The sequence below is a fragment of the Rhinolophus ferrumequinum genome, chromosome X, assembly GCF_004115265.2.
Source record: "Rhinolophus ferrumequinum isolate MPI-CBG mRhiFer1 chromosome X, mRhiFer1_v1.p, whole genome shotgun sequence".
Lineage (NCBI taxonomy): Eukaryota > Metazoa > Chordata > Mammalia > Chiroptera > Rhinolophidae > Rhinolophus > Rhinolophus ferrumequinum.
This window is the reverse complement of record NC_046284.1, coordinates 26,075,271-26,094,109: the sequence shown is the minus strand read 5'-3', so window position 1 is coordinate 26,094,109 and position 18,839 is coordinate 26,075,271.

Here is an 18,839-nt window from a genome sequence, read left to right as displayed (position 1 = left end):
ATTTAGGGAGATTATTGAAATATGAGGATTTCCTATCATTCTGTCTTTGGTTTTCTGGTAGGACTGTGTCTCCATTGTTTCTTTGCCTTTTTATTGATGTCTATTATTTCAGTATGGTGGTATTCTATGATTTTTTTCCCTCTGTTTCTCCTTTTATTATGCTATATATTTCAGTCTGGAATTTTTTGAGTGGTTACCATTAAGTTTATGCAAAGGAAAAGAATATTTAGAGTATTCCATTTTCTCCAGCATGCTTACTTTCTCCATTCCCTTATGCCAGTTCATACCTTTACTCTTCCCCCTTTTCTGTTTTGGTTGTCACAAGTATCCCTATTTATGCTGGTCAAATAGCCTCCTTCGGTATTTCTTGTAGTGCAAGTCATGTGTTAGAAAATTCCCTTAGCTTCTCTATGTCTGGAAAGGTCTTTATTCCTCCTTCATATCTAAAGGATATCTTTGCTGGATGTATTATTCTTGGCTCATAATTTCTCCCTTTCAATAGTTTGAATATTTGAGTCCACTTCCTCCTGGCTTGTAGAGTTTCTGCTGAAAAATCTGGTGATAATCTAATGGGCTTTCCTTTGTAGGTTACCGTCTTCTTTCCCTGGCTGCCTTGAGGATTCTTTTTTTGTCATTAATTTTTGACAGTTTCAATAAAATGTGCCTTGGAGAAGGCCTGTTGGGGTTGAGGTAATTAGGTGTTCTATTTGCTTCTTGGATTCGAACATCAATTTCTGTCCACAAGTTTGGGAAGTTCTCGTCAACTATTTGTTTGAATATATTCTCTGTTCCCCTCTCCCTTTCTTCTCCTTCTGGTATGCCCATTATTCTTATATTGGTCTTTCTGATGGAATCAGAAAGTTCTTGTAGAGTTATTTGATTTCTTTTAACTCTCAAGTTTCTCTCTTCTTCGATCTGTATCATTTCCAGATTTCTATCTTCGGTATCATTGATGCTTTCCTCCATCTGGTCAGCTCTATTACCTAAGCTGGCTATTTCATTCTTCATTTCTTCTACTGAGTTCTTAATCTCCAGAAATTCTATTTGGTTCTTTTTTTAAAATTTCAATCTCTTTGGTAAAATGTTCGTGTTGTTCTTTGATTGTGTTTCTGAGTTCATTAAACTGCCTTTCTGTGTTTTCTTGCATCTCGTTGAGTTTTTTCAGAACTGCAATCTTGAATTCTCTGTCATTTAAGTCACATATTTCCATGTCTTTAAGTTCATTTTCTGGAGACTTCTCGTTTTCTTTCTTAGCTGCCTTGTTACTTTGGTTATTCATGGCAATTAGTGAATTATTATTTCTCTTCCTAGGTATCTACCGGAGTGGGTTCAGCAACAGGTTGGTAGGAAGAGGTCTTTCCTTTGGTTTCCAGTAGGTGTCAGTACAATGCTTTATTTTCTTTCCAACTGCAGCCTTTAATTCTCTCTCACGCTGTAGTGTTAGATTTTCTCACACAATGGTGGGATTCCCTGGAATGTGGGCTTCTCCCCTGTGAGCAGATTGCCTGGGTCACAGGGCACCGTCTCCGTGGGGGGATGTGGAAAGCTTCTGAAGTTGCGAAGCTCTTCCTGCACCAGATTCAGAGCCTGTGTGTTTCAGCAGCTCTGTTTACACCTGCATGGATCCGCCCAGATTGTGAGAGGTGGCTGTGAGCAATGCCGGCGACCACCCGAACAACCCATCCTGTACCCAGGGCTCCCTCCCCTTCTCCAGAACTAGCTGGGCTGCGGGTCCGTGTCTGCGGGCCGCAGTTCTCAGAAGTGACACTGCTACCGTTCTGCTTCTAGCACTGGGAAGGTCGGGGTGAGGCGATCTCTGGAAGAGTGGGGCGGGGGCAGCTAGGCTCCGTGCCTAAGCCTTCTGTCCTCTGCTTGGCAGTGAGGACAAACCGCTGTTTTCACCCTTCTTCCCTCAGTCTTTGCTCTGAAGTCTCTGCTATGATCCTTGGGTTCTGCCGTATTATACGTTGATCCTTCAGGCGGGACTGTGGGCCGTAAGGGGAGCGCTAGCAGTCTGAATTCTCTCCTCTCCCCTGGCTGCAGTAGTTCCGGAATGCAGCGAGCTCGGAGCTCCAAGCTTGGTCTGTGTCCTGTGCCCCTGCGGGCCGTGTCTCCACACTTCCCCTTCACTCCTCCCCCACTTGCACAATTTGCCCAGCTATAGATGATTTCAGTTGCATATCTCTTAGTTGTGCCTGTCTGCTGCGCAGGGAGTCCTTTGTGGAAGTATAGTTATTTAATTTGTTGTAAATTCCGGGGGAGATTTCAAGAGGCTCACCGCAGGCCACCATTTCTATGACGTGTAAGGTCCTTATTCAAATGTCCTTTTCTCAGAGTAGTTTGCCCTGTCTACACTATTTGAAATTGCAGCCCCCCTCCTTACCAGATGTTCCTATGTCCTTTCTCTGCTTTTTTTTTCTCGACAGGATTTACTGTGTTTTAACATACTATGTATTTTAAGTATTTAGTAGTTTAAATTAATGATTTAATTGTTCATTGTTGCTCTCCCCCATTCGAATGTAAACACAATAAGAGTGGGGATTTTCATGTTTTGTTCACTGCTGTATCCCCCTGTTGAGAAGAGTGACTGTCACACAGTAGGTGATAGTTAGGGGTGAATTGCTTTCCCCCAAAATTCATATGCTGATCCCAACCCCCAGTACCTCAGAATGTAACCATATTTTGAGATAAGGCTTTTAAAGTTGTGATTAAGTTAAAATAAGTCCATTGAGATAGGGTCCTAATCCAGTACGACAAGTTTCCTTATAAGAGGAAGAGATGCCAAGGGTGTGTATGCACAGAGGGACAACCATGTGAAAAGATAGCAACAGGGTGGTCATCTGCAAGCCAAGGAGAGAGGCCTAGATTGTCTTTTCTACACCTTCAACCCAAGGTTTCTCCCTTATGTCATTTGCATAGCAACTCTCTGATGAAATCTTCTCCAACTCCTTGGAAAAGAGTAAACAATTTTTCACTGATTCCATCTTGCATAAAAACAGAACCCCCTCCTTGCTCAACAACTTACCAAAAGCATCTTCTTTTTCAAATATACAATTAAGTAAATATTTAATGTATGGATCTGGTAGGTGTTTCAGTTGCTGTGTATTCATGATAAGTATGTCTATGTTACTGTTATGTCCAGTTAGACATGGTTTGTACAAATGTCTGGTGATCTATTTTGGAAGTATGGTTTCCAAGGAGGGATGTGAGAAAGGAGGAAAGTCAGTCACTGTCCCATACTACTACTTAGAGCATTCGTTTTTGCCTCAAAGAGCAACATTTTCATGCTGCCAGATACTGAGAGCCTGCTAGAAAAGGGAAGGGGAAAAATCCTTTTCCAGAATCAATGCACTGTGGAATATCTCTAGAAAGAAACACAAGAGACTGGTAACAGGGGTGGAAACTGGAGAACTTTGAGACAAGGGAGGGAGAGAAACCTAATTTTCAGTGTATACCGTTTGATAACTGGAATTTTGCTCCATGTACATATATTAGCTATACAAAATATTAATTAATTTTTATATCAATATACTGTGCAAAACCATAGTACTTGGATCTCAAGCCAAACAGCTACAAATGGATATAAAATTTCTTATATTCAAAGCTGAGGTATTAAATACTATATATTCTGGAAATTTGTTAGACTCTGAACCCCACACTGAGTAAAAACTAAAAAAGAAATTAATGTATGCAATGGCACATTCCTTGTGGATATGATTTTCTTTAAATGCACAGAAATAAGCAGAAGAAAACTGATCTAAACTATAATGTCCGAATACTTCAATAAAGCAACAATTTAAGGATAACTAGATGTCTGAAAACATGCAGTGACAAAATTTTAATTACATTTTAATATGATGTATAATTGATTTACCAGGAATTTTAAGTTGTCTGTGTTATAGATAACAAGAGAAGACCATTCTATCCAGGAATCAATGGTTCCCTGCTTTGTTTTAATTTGGATATAATAATGATAGAGACCTAATCTCTTGGAATGAAAGAGTACTTTATTGAGAACTCCATTCACTCAAAATTTCCCTATTATCCCGGTGACTGTAATACCAAATGTCACAAGTTAAAACAAAACAAAATATGGAAATGTCCCTTGTGCAAACTGAGTCTGTAAGTATGAAGACATACTCCTTTTTTCATATGACCTCTAAGGCCCTTCTGAACCTGAGAATGCCTACCAGACCTCTAGCCATCCAAGGGAAATAGTCATCATTATAATGTGTCTTCCCCTGGCAACTCCAGGAAATTGACTTTCATTCCTATTGATGAGCCTCACACTACTGGCACCTCCCATCACATCTTGCTTCCAATCTCTGAAATCACTTGCACAGAAAGTAAGCTGCAGACTAATTTTCAAAAGGTGATGTGAGTATGTTAAAGAAAAGAAGGAGAGGAAGGAGAAGGAGGAAAAGGAGAAGGCGAAGAAGAAGAGGAAGAAGAGGAAGGAGAGGAAGAAGAAGAAGGAGAAGGAGAAGGAGGAGAAGGAGAAGGAGGAGGTGGAGGAGGAGGAGGAGGAGGAGGAGGAGGAGGAGGAGGAGAAGAAGAAGAAGACAGAAGAGGAGGAGGAGGAGGAGGAGGAATGTGCTTCTTAATCCCCCTTTTTTTAAACAACACTAGACAGTATAGAATTAAATGCTAAATTGGGTGATACAGAGTAAGCCCTTTTCTAAATAGGGAAGGAATCAGGCTAAACTGAACCAGCTAAACCAAGATATCTACTGACCTGAAGCTATTCACTATACCTCTGTCCCTCTACTCTCTGCTTCTGTTCTGGATTGAATAATATCCCATCAGTTATTATATTTATCCGTAGAAACTTAAACTCTGTTATTCTAAAATAAAAAGTCATCTCTTCACCCTTACAAAGTTAGTTCCTATCTGGTAACAGCTTTATTGGTTATGCGTGTACACTGATATATCCATCTATTCTGGCTGCCATAACAAAATACCATCAACTGGGTGGCTTAAACAACAAAAATGTAGTTTCTCACAATTTTGGAGTCCCAAATCAAGATGCTGGCCAACTTGGTTCCTGGTACAAGCTCTCTTGCTGGTTTGCAGATGGCAGCCTTCTGGCTGCATCCTCACATGGCATACAGAGAGAGGTGAGATCTCTGGTGTCTCTTTCTCTTCTTCTAAGGACACCAGTCTTATTATATTAGGGCCCCACTCTTATGACCTCACTAAACCTAATTACCTCCTTATAGACCCTACCTCAAAATACAGTCACATTGGGGGTCAGGGCTTCAACATATGAATTTGGGGGGAGGGGAACATAATTCAGTCCATAACAACTGGTTTAACATTAAAACAGACTGTTTTCTATTTTAGTAAGTTAGCAGTTTATCGGAGATGTATGTGAGGAGCATGTATCTACTTACATATATACAAACCTTTAGAAATGGCCAACAGGTGAAGTGAACAGGTTGTTTTGGAATTGGTGGGAATGATGCACAGAATGTATTTGGGGAAGGAGAAATAGAAAGTTAGGGAGGTATGTGAAAAATCAGCGTTTGGAATAGGAAAGGAAAAGCAGCAGTACCCTTACTGGCAGTCTTTAACCCGGAGAGTGTTGAGTTGCTAGTAAAGTCTTGCATCAAAGCAAACAAATTCCACAGGATTGAATAGGCTTTGAATCCCCACTCCTCCCAATAATCACTGGGACAAAGTGATTTGCCCTGCCTGGCAGGCTGGAGTATGAACATTGGCATAACCTGTCCCATCTTGATTGCAGGCTTGCAGGAGCACGGCAACTGTGTCTCGTTAACTCACTCTCTACAGTATTGATGGGCAAAGAAGCATTTAAATGTTTTTGATGGTGATGATTATAGAGGAAATGGAATATAAATGGGTACTGACAAGTTTCATCAGAACAACTTTTATAACCCCATTATTAAGGAGATGAATATCTTCATATTCCTAAACAAGAGGTCTAAAGCCTCTTCACCCCTCACTTATTTTGTTAAAATGCTATTCTCATTCTCCATTTTTCCCCTGGGTGTGCATTAGTTTCTATGGAAACATTGGGAAACAGTAGTTTGAGCATATCAACATTCCCAAGTTCTATTAGACTATGAAGCTAATTTATGTCAAGGTATTGGGGAGGGAGTTGTTGCTGAGGGTTATAAATGAATGCAAGACAAAATGAAATATATGGCACTGTTAGAAAAACACAGGCCTCACTTAGCACCACAGAAGGGGCAAGGCACATCTCATTTGCCCACTTCACGTACCAGGATCTTGACTATAGTTATCAGTGAGGTTGTCTGAACCTGTTCATACTGCTATAACAAAATGCCACAAACTGGGGGGCTTATAAATGACAAACATTTATTTCTTACAGTTCTGGAGGCTGGGAAATCCAAGACAATGGTGCCAGCATATTTGGTGTCTGGAGAAAAACTGATCCCATGACGGCCGACATCTTTTCAATGTGTCCCCTCATGACATAAGGGACAAGAGAGCTCTCTGGGGTCTCTTTTATAAGGCACTAATCTTATTCATGAGGGCTCCACCCTGATAATCTAAGTACCTCCCAAAGCCCCATCTGTTAACATTATCACTTTGGGGGTTAAGTTTCAACATACAAATTTGTGGGGAACACAAACTTTCAGTCTATAGCAGAAGTCTACTAAGTCAAGATATTTATCTATAACAACATCAGCGTAAGTACTTTTCTTCTTTTGCTGTAATTATTTATTTATAAACAATTTGTAATTTGTTTCATTACTACTTTAACCCAAGATTTTCAGACAAGTCATTTTAAATTTCCAAGTGGCCACATTTTTCCCCTATGGTTCTATTGGTAATTTATCATTTTTTAATTTAATTGTGTAAGAACCTTTGCCCACATGTATGTGTACCTACTATACGTCTCAACCCAATGTACCACATACAATTAAAACTGAATTTGCTATCTTCTCTCTTGAACTAGATACTCCTCCATATTCTTTACCTTAGTTGTAATACCACAACCACCCAATCACTCAAGCTAGAAATCTGCAAATCACCTTTGCCTCCTCCCTCTCCCTTATTCACTAAATTAAATCAATCACCAAGCCCTGAAAACTTTACCTCCTAAAAATTCTTCAAATGTGTTCCCTCCTCTATATTTCTTCTTTGACATTATCTATTAAATAACGCTATGAGAGTTGAGGATTAAGTTCGCTTCAACCACTCACTCCCACCTCTCATCCAATCCTTTCAGTATAGTTTTAACATGATTTTTATTTTCTCTAATGGTTACCTTTTTCCCTTTAAATAATATGCATAAACTTACATTTCTTGTTTGATCAAACATAGGCAATTTCTCCTAACTGCCCACCTTGTAAGATGAAGACATTAGTGTCCTGTATTTCCCTCTACCTCTTCTCACCTCTACCTCCTAACCTATACCCATTTTCCACGTCTCTATTTTCACACTTGTCCAAACCATCATCTTTTCAAGCCTCTATCTTATCTCTCTATTTAAAGTCTTGTCCCCTCTTAACTCTCCACACAACAGTAAAAGTGACCTTTTATGAATATAAATAAATTTCTGCTTCAATCAAGGGCAGACTAACTTGTTTCAGACTAAGCATCGATTGAGAACAACTGTTAAAGCTGTTCAACATATTTAAAAACATTTTTTGCTTACATTGAAAGGCCACCAAGGCAGCAAGGAATTGAGAAGCCAACATTGTGGAGAATTTAGAGAGAGATGAATCTAGAGAGAGATGAGATCTGGCTACTATTTTGTTTTTAACACATTTGCCAGTTTGAAAACTGCGGATTGAGAAGCTAATAACCTGAGCAGAAAACAGTGGCTGAGAGTCTAAGAAGATGAGCAGAGCTTTCAGAAATCTCATGGAACTGAGAGTGAAGGAAATGGAGTTGAGTGCCCATGAAGGAGAAGGAACCGTGGTAAACACCCCTGAATTTCAGCTGAATCTTCCAAAGGGCCATAACCTAAGAGTAAGAGAAAATAGGAAACACATCATCCCTCACAAACACTGAAGCCCAGTCTCAATCTCTAATCAGATTAATGTGATTTATCCCTACCTTGAGTGCTTGCTAGAGTAAAAAATAAATGCTCTCTGGAGGAAGACAGCATCAGCAAGCACCTCAGATTATCTCTTTAATTTTGTATATGGTGTCCAACATTCAATAACTAATAATGAAGTAAGCAAAAGTACAACCACTAACTGAAAATCAAGAGAAAAAGAGACAACAGACACAAACTCTCAGAAGATACAGATATTAGAATTCTCAGACACAGACTTTAAAATAATTATAATTAATATATTCATGTAATTGAATGATATAATGGAGAAGATTGGTTACAGGTAGGAGGAATAATCCTCCTACAGGAATAATCCTATATTAAAAAACTGTTGGGTCGGCCCAGTGGCTCAGGCGGTTGGAGCTCCGTGCTCCTAACTCTGAAGGTTGCCGGTTCGACTCCCATAAGGGATGGTGGGCTGCGCCCCCTGCAACTAGCAACGGCAACTGGACCTGGACCTGAGCTGCACCCTCCACAACTAAGACTGAAAGGATAACAACTTGACTTGGAAAAAAAAGTCCTGGAAGTACACACTGTTCCCCAATAAGTCCTGTTCCCCTTCCCCAATAAAATCTTAAAAAAAAAAAAAAAAAGAAAGAAAACTGTTAATCCACTGAGAGGGCCTGGGGGCAGCAATATCTTTGTCTTGGTCAATTCAGGCTGCTACAACAAAATGCCACAGACTGGGTGGCTAAAACAACATAAATTTATTTCTCACATATCTGAAAACTGGGAATCTGAAGTCAGGGTGCCAGCATGGTTGCGTTCTGGAGGGAGGTCTCCTTCTGGTTTGCAAACAGCCACCTTCTCACTGTATCCTCATATGGTGAAGAGCTCTAGTCTTTTCATCTTCTTGTAAGGGCACTAATCCCACCATCGGGGGCCCATCCTCACGACCTCATCTAGTTATCTCCCAAAGGCCCCATATCCAAATACCACTGCAATGGAGATGAGGCATTCAACATATGAATTTTGTGGGGACACAAACATTTAGTCCATAATAATCCTAATTACAATAGCACACCTAGGACTCAGATCTTGCTTTCTAAATACTAATCTCTGCTAAAAGGAACTGGGGTTCCTTGGAGAAAAGGCTGATTTTAGGGCTGGGGCACAAAAATTATAAGATGAACTTGAAACTTCTTTTTGTCCCTAAAAGTGAAGAAATGTTCAAAGAATAATAGGAAAATGTCAAAAGAACACAGAAGCCAGCCAAAGAGTACTCCCACTGGCTAAATTTGAGCCTCCCAGTAAATGATAGTAATAGATTAAAACCCATTGAATGAAGTAGAAAGTTATGAGTCCATACTAATATGAATGAATGAATGAATGAATGAATGAAGGAGAAGTTTGATTAGGAACTGGGGATAGCCATATCTATAGCAATATCTGGAGAGAGAGAGAGAGAGAGAGAGAGAGAGAGAGAGAGAGAGAGAGGACAGAGATAGACATATAGTTTGAAATATACCCCTCCACAAAATACTCATTTATATACCTCCCCACAAAATACTTATTAATTGCAAAAGGAAAAAAGTGCAGAAGCCTTAATGCAATGAAAGAACAAAGAATCACTTCAGTGGTATTCCTGCCAAAAACTTATAAACTGAATATAACCAGGAGGAAATGTCAGATAAACCTAAGTTGTGATATATTTTGCAAAATAACGGCTGTAATTTTCAAGTGTCAAACTCATGGAAGTGAAGGAAAGACAGAGGAACTCTTTGAAGGGCACTAAATGGACATGAAACCAAATGAAATACTTGGTTGTAAATTGAATTCTTTGGCTATAAAGGACATTATTGGCAAAACTGGCAAAACTTGAATGGCATCTGAGTATTGGATAATAGTTATTTATCAATGTTAATTTTCTGATTTGATGGTTATACTGTAGTTTTGTAAGAGAATGCCGTTTTTTTTTTTTTTAAGGAAATACACATGGCGATGTTTTAAAATAACAGAGAACGACGTCAGTGACTTATTTAAAAAGGTTCAGGGAAAAAGTTTTTTATACTGTACTTAAAACTTTCCGTAGGTTTGAGCTTGTTTCAAGATTATTTTTTAAATGCCTTATAGGGATTTAAAAACATGATGAATTGGCACATATCAAAATGGCAGCATGAGGCTCTGTAAAGCTCCCCTGGAATTTACAACTAATCGAACAACAATAACTTCACAAAGGAGTCCCTGCACAGCAGACAGGCAAGACGAAGAGGCCCACTACTGCATTCACCTAAAGGTGCGCGAATCCCGCAAGCGGGGGAGGAGGGAAGGGAGAAGTGCGGAGACGAAGCAGCGCAGGCGGGCAAAGGACGCTGTGGGGACAGAGCCCCAAAAAGCAGTTTCCAGGCTCTCGGCCTCACATAGAAAGGTGCTGGCTCAGGTAGTAAATGGCCATCGACTGTGATCAAATGGCCAGCAGCTGTGGCTAGTTGGCCGTCAGCTGTAACCAGTGAGCCATTGGCCACGAATATAACTGCTGTGGTTACGCTAGCAAAAAAAAAAGGGGGGGCTAGCAAGAAGATGGTGGCTGAGTCTGCAAGCGGCACAGTGAGGGTTGAGAATTGTGTTGCTCCTGTTTCCTGTGTCTCCAACCCAGCCGCCAGCGAGAGTATAGAGATATGACTCCCCTACTTATGGCTCCATGGGTGTTCCTTTTTGGCCTAGCCATATCCTGCGTTCTTATGTGGGGAGTGGGAGCTGAGACCCCGCCTGACACCCCGCACGACACTTGGCGTAGTCGGCAGGATCCCCTGTACTACACATGGCGCAGCGAGCAGGGTATGGTGTCAGCCAAAGCTCTCCGAAGGGCGGTGGAGCAGTTTGTGCCTATGAACACTCAGTTGCAGGAAGACCAGGAGGAGCAGCTGCCCGAGAGCTGGATCACCGTGGAGGGGTGGGAAGACATGGACGATTCCCCAACCAGCAGAGGCCGGAGAAAGCGAAGGTTGTTGTGGCCCCGTGGGCTGGGAAGTGCTTGCTGAGGCAGCCCGGATGCAGGACTTGTAGTCCCAGGAGGAAAGGCTTGCTGAGTCCTCCGTGGGAGCTGAGGGTGAGGTCAAGGTCATCCCTCACCCCCAGGACAGCCCTGGCAATGATCATGGGGAATTGCCTTCCATCCCGAATTTAATGGACAGCTTGACTGTTTGTTTGGGAACATACCACGATGTAGTGGAACTGGCAGATGTTTGCTATTGTGTCTTGACTGGCCGCCATCGAGAATATGTAAGCACCTTGACTGTGAGCCGCTGTTGTTCCAGCACAGTGCCATGAGAGCCTGGGCTGAGTCCAGGAAGTCTGGCTGTGTCCAGAGAGAGTGGCAGTGCCCTGAGAGCCCTGGCTGAGTCCAGGAAGTCTGGCTGAGCCCAGAGAGAGTGGCAGTGCCCTGAGAGCCCTGGCTGAGCCCAGGAAGTCTGGCTGTGTCCAGAGAGAGTGGCAGTGCCCTGAGAGCCCTGGCTGAGTCCAGGAAGTCTGGCTGAGCCCAAAGAGAGGGGCAGTGCCCTGAGAGCCCTGGCTGAGTCCAGGAAGTCTGGCTGTGTCAAGAGAGAGTGGCAGTGCCCTGAGAGCCCTGGCTGTGTCCAGGAAGTCTGGCTGAGCCCAGAGAGAGGGGCAGTGCCCTGAGAGCCCTGGCTGAGTCCAGGAAGTCTGGCTGTGTCCAGAGAGAGTGGCAGTGCCCTGAGAGCCCTGGCTGAGTCCAGGAAATCTGGCTGTGCCCAGAGAGAGTGGCAGTGCCCTGAGAGGCCCTCGTGTCCCCGGGGAGACTAGTGGTACCCTAAGAAGTCCAGGAAGTCTGGCTGTGCCCAGAAATACTGGTGGTGCCCTGAGAAACCCTGGCTGTGCCTGGGGAGACTAGTGGTACCCTAAGAAGTCCAGGAAGTCTGGCTGTGCCCAGAAGTACTGGTGGTGCCCTGAGAAACCCTGGCTGTGACCAGAGAGTTTGGCTGTGTCCAGGAAATAGCATTCACCTCCAGGCTCCTCGCACAGAGCCCCTCGCGGAAGACGCTTGTCGCGTAGATTGTGAGGCGAGACCCTGTAGGGGTGGAGTGTGGGGACAGAGCCCCAAAAAGCAGTTTCCAGGCTCTCGGCCTCACATAGAAAGGTGCTGGCTCAGGTAGTAAATGGCCATCGACTGTGATCAAATGGCCAGCAGCTGTGGCTAGTTGGCCGTCAGCTGTAACCAGTGAGCCATTGGCCACGAATATAACTGCTGTGGTTACGCTAGCAAAAAAAAAAAAGGGGGGGCTAGCAAGAAGATGGTGGCTGAGTCTGCAAGCGGCACAGTGAGGGTTGAGAATTGTGTTGCTCCTGTTTCCTGTGTCTCCAACCCAGCCGCCAGCGAGAGTATAGAGATATGACTCCCCTACTTATGGCTCCATGGGTGTTCCTTTTTGGCCTAGCCATATCCTGCGTTCTTATGTGGGGAGTGGGAGCTGAGACCCCGCCTGACACCCCGCACGACACTTGGCGTAGTCGGCAGGATCCCCTGTACTACAGACGCAGACCTAGCTCAGTGCTCCGAGCTCGCTGCATCCCGAAATACCGCAGCTGTGGGAGAGGGAAGGACTCGGACTGCTAGGGCTCCGCTTATGGCCTACAGGGCTGAGGGGGCAGCATATAACACGGCTGAACCCAACGCTCATGGCAGACACCTTGGAGAAAAGACTGAGGTAACAAGGCTGATAACGGTGGTTTAAGCCCTCACTGCTGAGCAGAGAACGGGAGCCTTAGGCACTGAGACTAGCCGCCCCCTCCCTACCCTCCTAGAGCTTGACCCGCCCCCACCTGCCCGGTGCTAGAAGCGGAACAGTACTGGTGTCAAATCAAAAGAACAGAATATTTGCTGTTCTGAGGACTGTGGACCGCAGACACAGATTTGCAGCCCAACTAGTTCCAGCAGAGGGGAGGAAGGTGTGGAAGCAGGACCGGCTGTGGTAGTGGTCGCTGCAATTGCTCTGGGCCACCTCTCACAACTCACCCCGCCCCTGGCCCCACTTATCTGGGCGGATCCCTGCAGGAGTAAACAGAACTGCTGAAACATACGGGCTCTGAATCTGGTGCAGGAAGAGCTTTGGAACTTACAAAGCTCTCCCCATACCTACACGGACACTGCGCCCTGTGACCCACCCAGGCGAACTATTAACAAAGGCGAAGCCCGTCCCCCCGGGAATCCCCCCATTGTGTGAGAAGGGAATAGTGCAGACAAAACATAGTACTACCGTGTGAGAGAGGAAGAAAAGGCTATAGTCGGAGAGAAAATAAAACATTCTACCAACAAAGACCTCTTCTTATTAACCTATTGCAGAAGCCACTCCAGTAGATGTCTAGGAAGAGAAATAATAAATCAGTGATGGCCAGGAATAACCAAGGCAACAAGACAGCTCAGAAAGAAAGTGAAAAGTCTCCAGAAAAGGAACTTAAAGACATGGAAATGTGTGACTTAAATGACAGAGAATTCAAGATTGCAGTTCTGAAAAAACTCAACGAGATGCAAGAAAACACAGACAGGCAGTTTAATGAACTCAGAAACACAATCAAAGAACAACATGAGCATTTTACCAAAGAGATTGAAATTTTAAAAAAGAACCAAATAGAATTTCTGGAGATGAAGAACTCAATAGAAGAAATTAAGAATGAAACAACCAGCTTAGGTAGTAGAGTTGACCAGATGGAGGAAAGAATCAGTGACATAGAAGATAGAAACCTGGAAAGGACACAGATGGCAGAAGAAAGAGACTTGAGACTTAAAAGAAATGAAAGAATTCTACAAGAACTTTCTGACTCCATCAAAAAGAGCAATATAAGAATAATGGGCATACCTGAAGGAGAAGAAAGAGAGAAGGGAACAGAGAGTACATTCAAACAAATTGTTGATGAAAACTTCCCAAATATGTGGACAGAACTGGATCCTCGAATCCAAGAAGCCAATAGAACACCTAATTACCTCAATCCCAACAGGTCTTCTCCAAGGCACATTGTATTGAAGCTGTCTAAAATCAACGACAAAGAAAGAATCCTCAAGGCAGCCAGGGAAAAGAAGACGATAACCTACAAAGGAAAGCCCATTAGATTATCATCAGATTTTTCAGCAGAAATTCTACAAGCCAGGAGGGACTGGAACCAAATATTCAAACTATTGAACGAGAGCAATTATGAGGCAAGAAAAATATATCCAGCAAAGATATCCTTTAGATATGAAGGAGGAATAAAGACCTTTCCAGACATACAGAAGCTGAGGGAATTTTCTAATACATGACCTGCACTACAAGAAATACTAAAGGAGGCTATTCGACCACCATCAACAGGGACAATTTGTGGCAATCAAAACATAAAAAGGGGGAGACTAAAGGCCTGAACCGGAATATGAGAATGGAAAAAGTAAGCGTGCTGAAGAAAATGGAATACTCTAAATATCAAACTTTCTTTTACTTAAACTTAAGGGTAACCACTCAAAAAAAAATCCAGAACTGAAATATATGCTGTAATAAAAGAAGAAACAGAGGGAAACGTCATAGAATACCACCACACAGAAATAATAGACAACAACAAAAAGGCAAAGAAACAATGGAGACACAGCCTTACCAGAAAACTAAAGATAAAATGACAGGAAATCCTCACATATCAATAATCACCCTAAATGTAAATGGACTGAACTCACCAATCAAAAGGCACAGAGTAGCAGATTGGATCAAAAAACTAAACCTAACCATATGCTGTCTCCAAGAGACACATCTCAGCTACAAGGACAAGCATAGACTCAAAGTGTAAGGGTGGAAATTGACACTCCAAGCAAATGGTACCCAGAGACAATCAGGTGTAGCCATAATGATATCAGATGAAACAGACTTCTGGGTGAAAAAGGTAACAAGAGACAAAGATGGACATTTCATAATGGTAAAGGGGACTATACAACAAGAAGACATAACAGTCATCAATATTTATGGCCCCAATCAGGGAGCACCGAAACATACCAAGCAACTACTAACAGAAGTAAAGGGAGAAATTGACCAAAACACAATTATACTAGGGGACTTAAATACATCACTGACAGCTATGGATAGATCATCCAAACAGAAAATAAATAACGAAATAGCAGCCCTAAATGACACATTAGATGAAATGGACATAATTGACATATATAGAGCACTTCATCCTAAAACATCAGACTATACATTCTCTTTTAGTGTACATGGAACATTCTCAAGGATAGACCATATATTGGGACATAAAATCAGCCTCAGCAAATTTAAGAAGATTGAAATCATACCAAGCATATTCTCTGATCACACGGCTTTGAAATTGGATATCAACTGCAAAAAGAAAGCAGGAAAAAACACAAATACATGGAGAGTAAACAACATACTTTTAAAGTACGACTAGGTCAAACAAGAAATTAGAGGAGAGATCAAAAGATACATAGAAACACATGACAATGAAAATACATCCTACCAAAATCTTTGGGATGCAGCAAAAGCAGTTTTAAGAGGGAGATTGATATCATTACAGGCCTGTCTCAAGAAAGAAGAAAAATCCCAAATAAATAACCTCATGTTACACCTTAAAGAACTAGAAAAAGAAGAATAAGTGAAACCCAAGGTCAGCAGAAGAAAGGAAATAACAAAAATCAGAGCAGAACTAAATGAAATAGAGAACAAAAAGACAATAAAAAACATTAATGTGACAAAGAGCTGGTTCTTTGAAAAGATTAACAAAATTGACAACCCCTTGGCTAGACTCACTAAGATAAAAAGAGAGAAGACACTAATTAACAAAATCAGAAATGAAAAAGGGGAAGTTATCACGGACACCACAGAAATACAAAGGATCATCCAAGAATACTATGAAGGACTATATGCCACCAAATTCAATAACCTAGAAGAAATGGACAAGTTCTTAGAAACATATAGCCTTCCAAGGCTGAACCATGAAGAACTGGAAAATCTAAACAGACCTATCACTAGTAACGAAATGGAATCAGACATCCAAAACCTTCCCAAAAGCAAAAGTCCGGGACCAGATGGCTTCACTAGTGAATTCTACCAAACCTTCAAAGAGGATCTAATGCCAATCCTGCTCAAACTCTTCCAAAAAATTGAAGAAGAGACAGTACTCCCTAACTCATTTTATGAGGCCAACATTACCCTGATACCAAAACCTGGTAAGGACAACACAAAAAAAGAAAACTACAGACCAATATCTCTGATGAATACAGATGCAAAAATCCTAAACAAAATTCTAGCAAATCGAATACAACAATACATTAAAAAGAGATTATTCATCATGACCAAGTGGGGTTCATCCCTGGGCCACAAGTATGGTTCAACATCTGGAAATCCATCAATGTGATACATCACATAAACAAAATACAGGACAAAATTCATATGATTATATCAATTGATGCAGAAAAAGCATTTGACAAGATACAACATCCATTTATGATTAAAACACTTAATAAAATAGGTGTAGAAGGAAAATAACATAATAAAGGCCATATATGACAAGCCCTCAGCTAATCTCATAATTAATGGTGAAAAACTGAAGCCCTTTGCTCTACGTTCAGTAACACGACAGGGCTGTTCCGTCTCACCTCTGCTTTTCAACAGAGTGTTGGAAGTCCTCACCAGAGCAATCAGGCAAGAGAAAGAAATAAAAGGCATCCAAATTGGAATGAAGAAGTTAAATTATCACTCTTTGCAGATGACATGATGCTATATATAGAAAACCCTAAAGACTCCACCAAAAAGCTATTAGAAACAATCAACGAATACAGTAAAGTTGCTAGCTACAAAATCGACATTCAAAAGTCCATTGCATTCCTACATACTAACAAAGAAATCTCAGAAAAAGAAAGACAAAAGACAATTCCTTTCGCAATTGCAGCAAAAAGAATAAAATACGTAGGAAAAAACTTAACCAAGGATGTGAAGGACCTATCTGCTGAAAACTATAAGACATTTTTGAAAGAAATTGAAGAAGACACAAAGAAATGGAAAGACATTCCGTGCTCATGGATTGGAAGAATCAACATAGGTAAAATGGCCATATTACCCAAAGCAATATACAGATTTAATGCAATCCCCATCAAAATCCCAATGGCATTTTTTAAAGAAATAGAACAAAAAATCATCAGATTTGTTTGGAACCACAAAAGAGCCCGAATAGCCAAAGCAATCTTAGGAAAAAAGAACAATACTGGAGGTATCACACTCCCTGACTTTAGCTTGTACTGCAGGGCTACAATAATCAAAACAGCATGGTATTGGCAGAAGAAGAGACATATAGATCAATGGAATAGAATTGAGAAGCCAGAAATAAAACCACATAAATATGGACAGATAATTTTTGACAAAGAAGCAAAAAACATACAATGGAGAAAAGACAACCTCTTCAATAAATGGTGATGGGAGAATTGGAAAGCCACGTGCAAAAGAATGAAACTGGACTGCTATCTGTCACCATGTACCAAAATTAACTCAAAATGGATCAAAGACCTAAGCATAAGACCTGACACAATAAACTGCGTAGAAGAAAACATAGGTACTACACTTATGGACCTTGGGTTCAAAGAGCATTTTATGAACTTGACTCCAAAGGCAATGGAAGTAAAGGCTAAAATAAATGAATGGGACTATATCAAACTTAAAAGCTTCTGCACAGCAAAAAGAAACCATTGACAAAATAAAGAGGCCACGAACTAAATGGGAGAAGATTTTTGGAAACAACGTACCCAAAACATATAAGGAACTCATACAACTCAACAACAAAAAAACATCCCAGTTGAAAAATGGCAGAGGACCTGAAGAGACATTTCTCCAAAGAGGACATACAAATGGCAAATCGACATATGAAACAATGCTCAACATCACTAATCATCAGAGAAAATGCAAATAAAAACCACAATATCACCTCACCCCAGTTAGAATGGTTATCATCAATAAGACAAATAGTAACAAGTGTTGGAGAGGCTGTGTGTGGAGAAAAAGGAACCCTAATACACTGTTGGTGGGAATGCAGATTGTTGCAGCTGTTATGGAAGGCAGTGTGGAGGTTCCTCAAAAAATTACGAATAGAATTACCATATGAGCCAGCAATCCCTCTCCTGGGTATCTACCCAAAAAATCTGAAAACATTTATACATAAAGACATGTGTGCTCCAATGTTCATTGCACCTTTATTTACGGTGGCCAAGACAGGGAAACAACCAAAATGTCCTTCGATAGATGAATGGATAAAGAAGTTGTGGTATATATACACAATGGAATACTATCCGGCAGTAAGAAAAGATGAAATAGGACCATTTGTAACAATATGGATGGATCTTGAGAATATAATGCTAAGCAAAATAAGTCAGACAGAAAATGCAGAGAACCATATGGTTTCACTGATATGTGATATATGTAAACCGAAAACAAGAAAAGAACAAGAGAAACAACTGAAAGAACAAAAGATTTTTGTAAACAGAGCAATGTGATTTATAGATGATGTAATACAGAATTGTACACCTAAAATCTATGTAACTTTACTAACAATTGTCACCCCAATAAACTTTAATTTAAAAAAAAAATGTAAAAGTTGATGATGGTGAGGAAGCTGCAGCCACTGACACAGCATATTCTTTTTTTTTTAATTAAAGTTTATTGGGGTGGCAATTTTTAGTCAAGTTACATAGATTTCAAGTGTACAGTTTTGTAAAACATCATCTATAAATCACATTGTGTTCACCACCCAGAGTCAGTTCTCCTTCCATCACCATATAATTGATGCCGTTTACCCACAGCCCATTCTTATATGA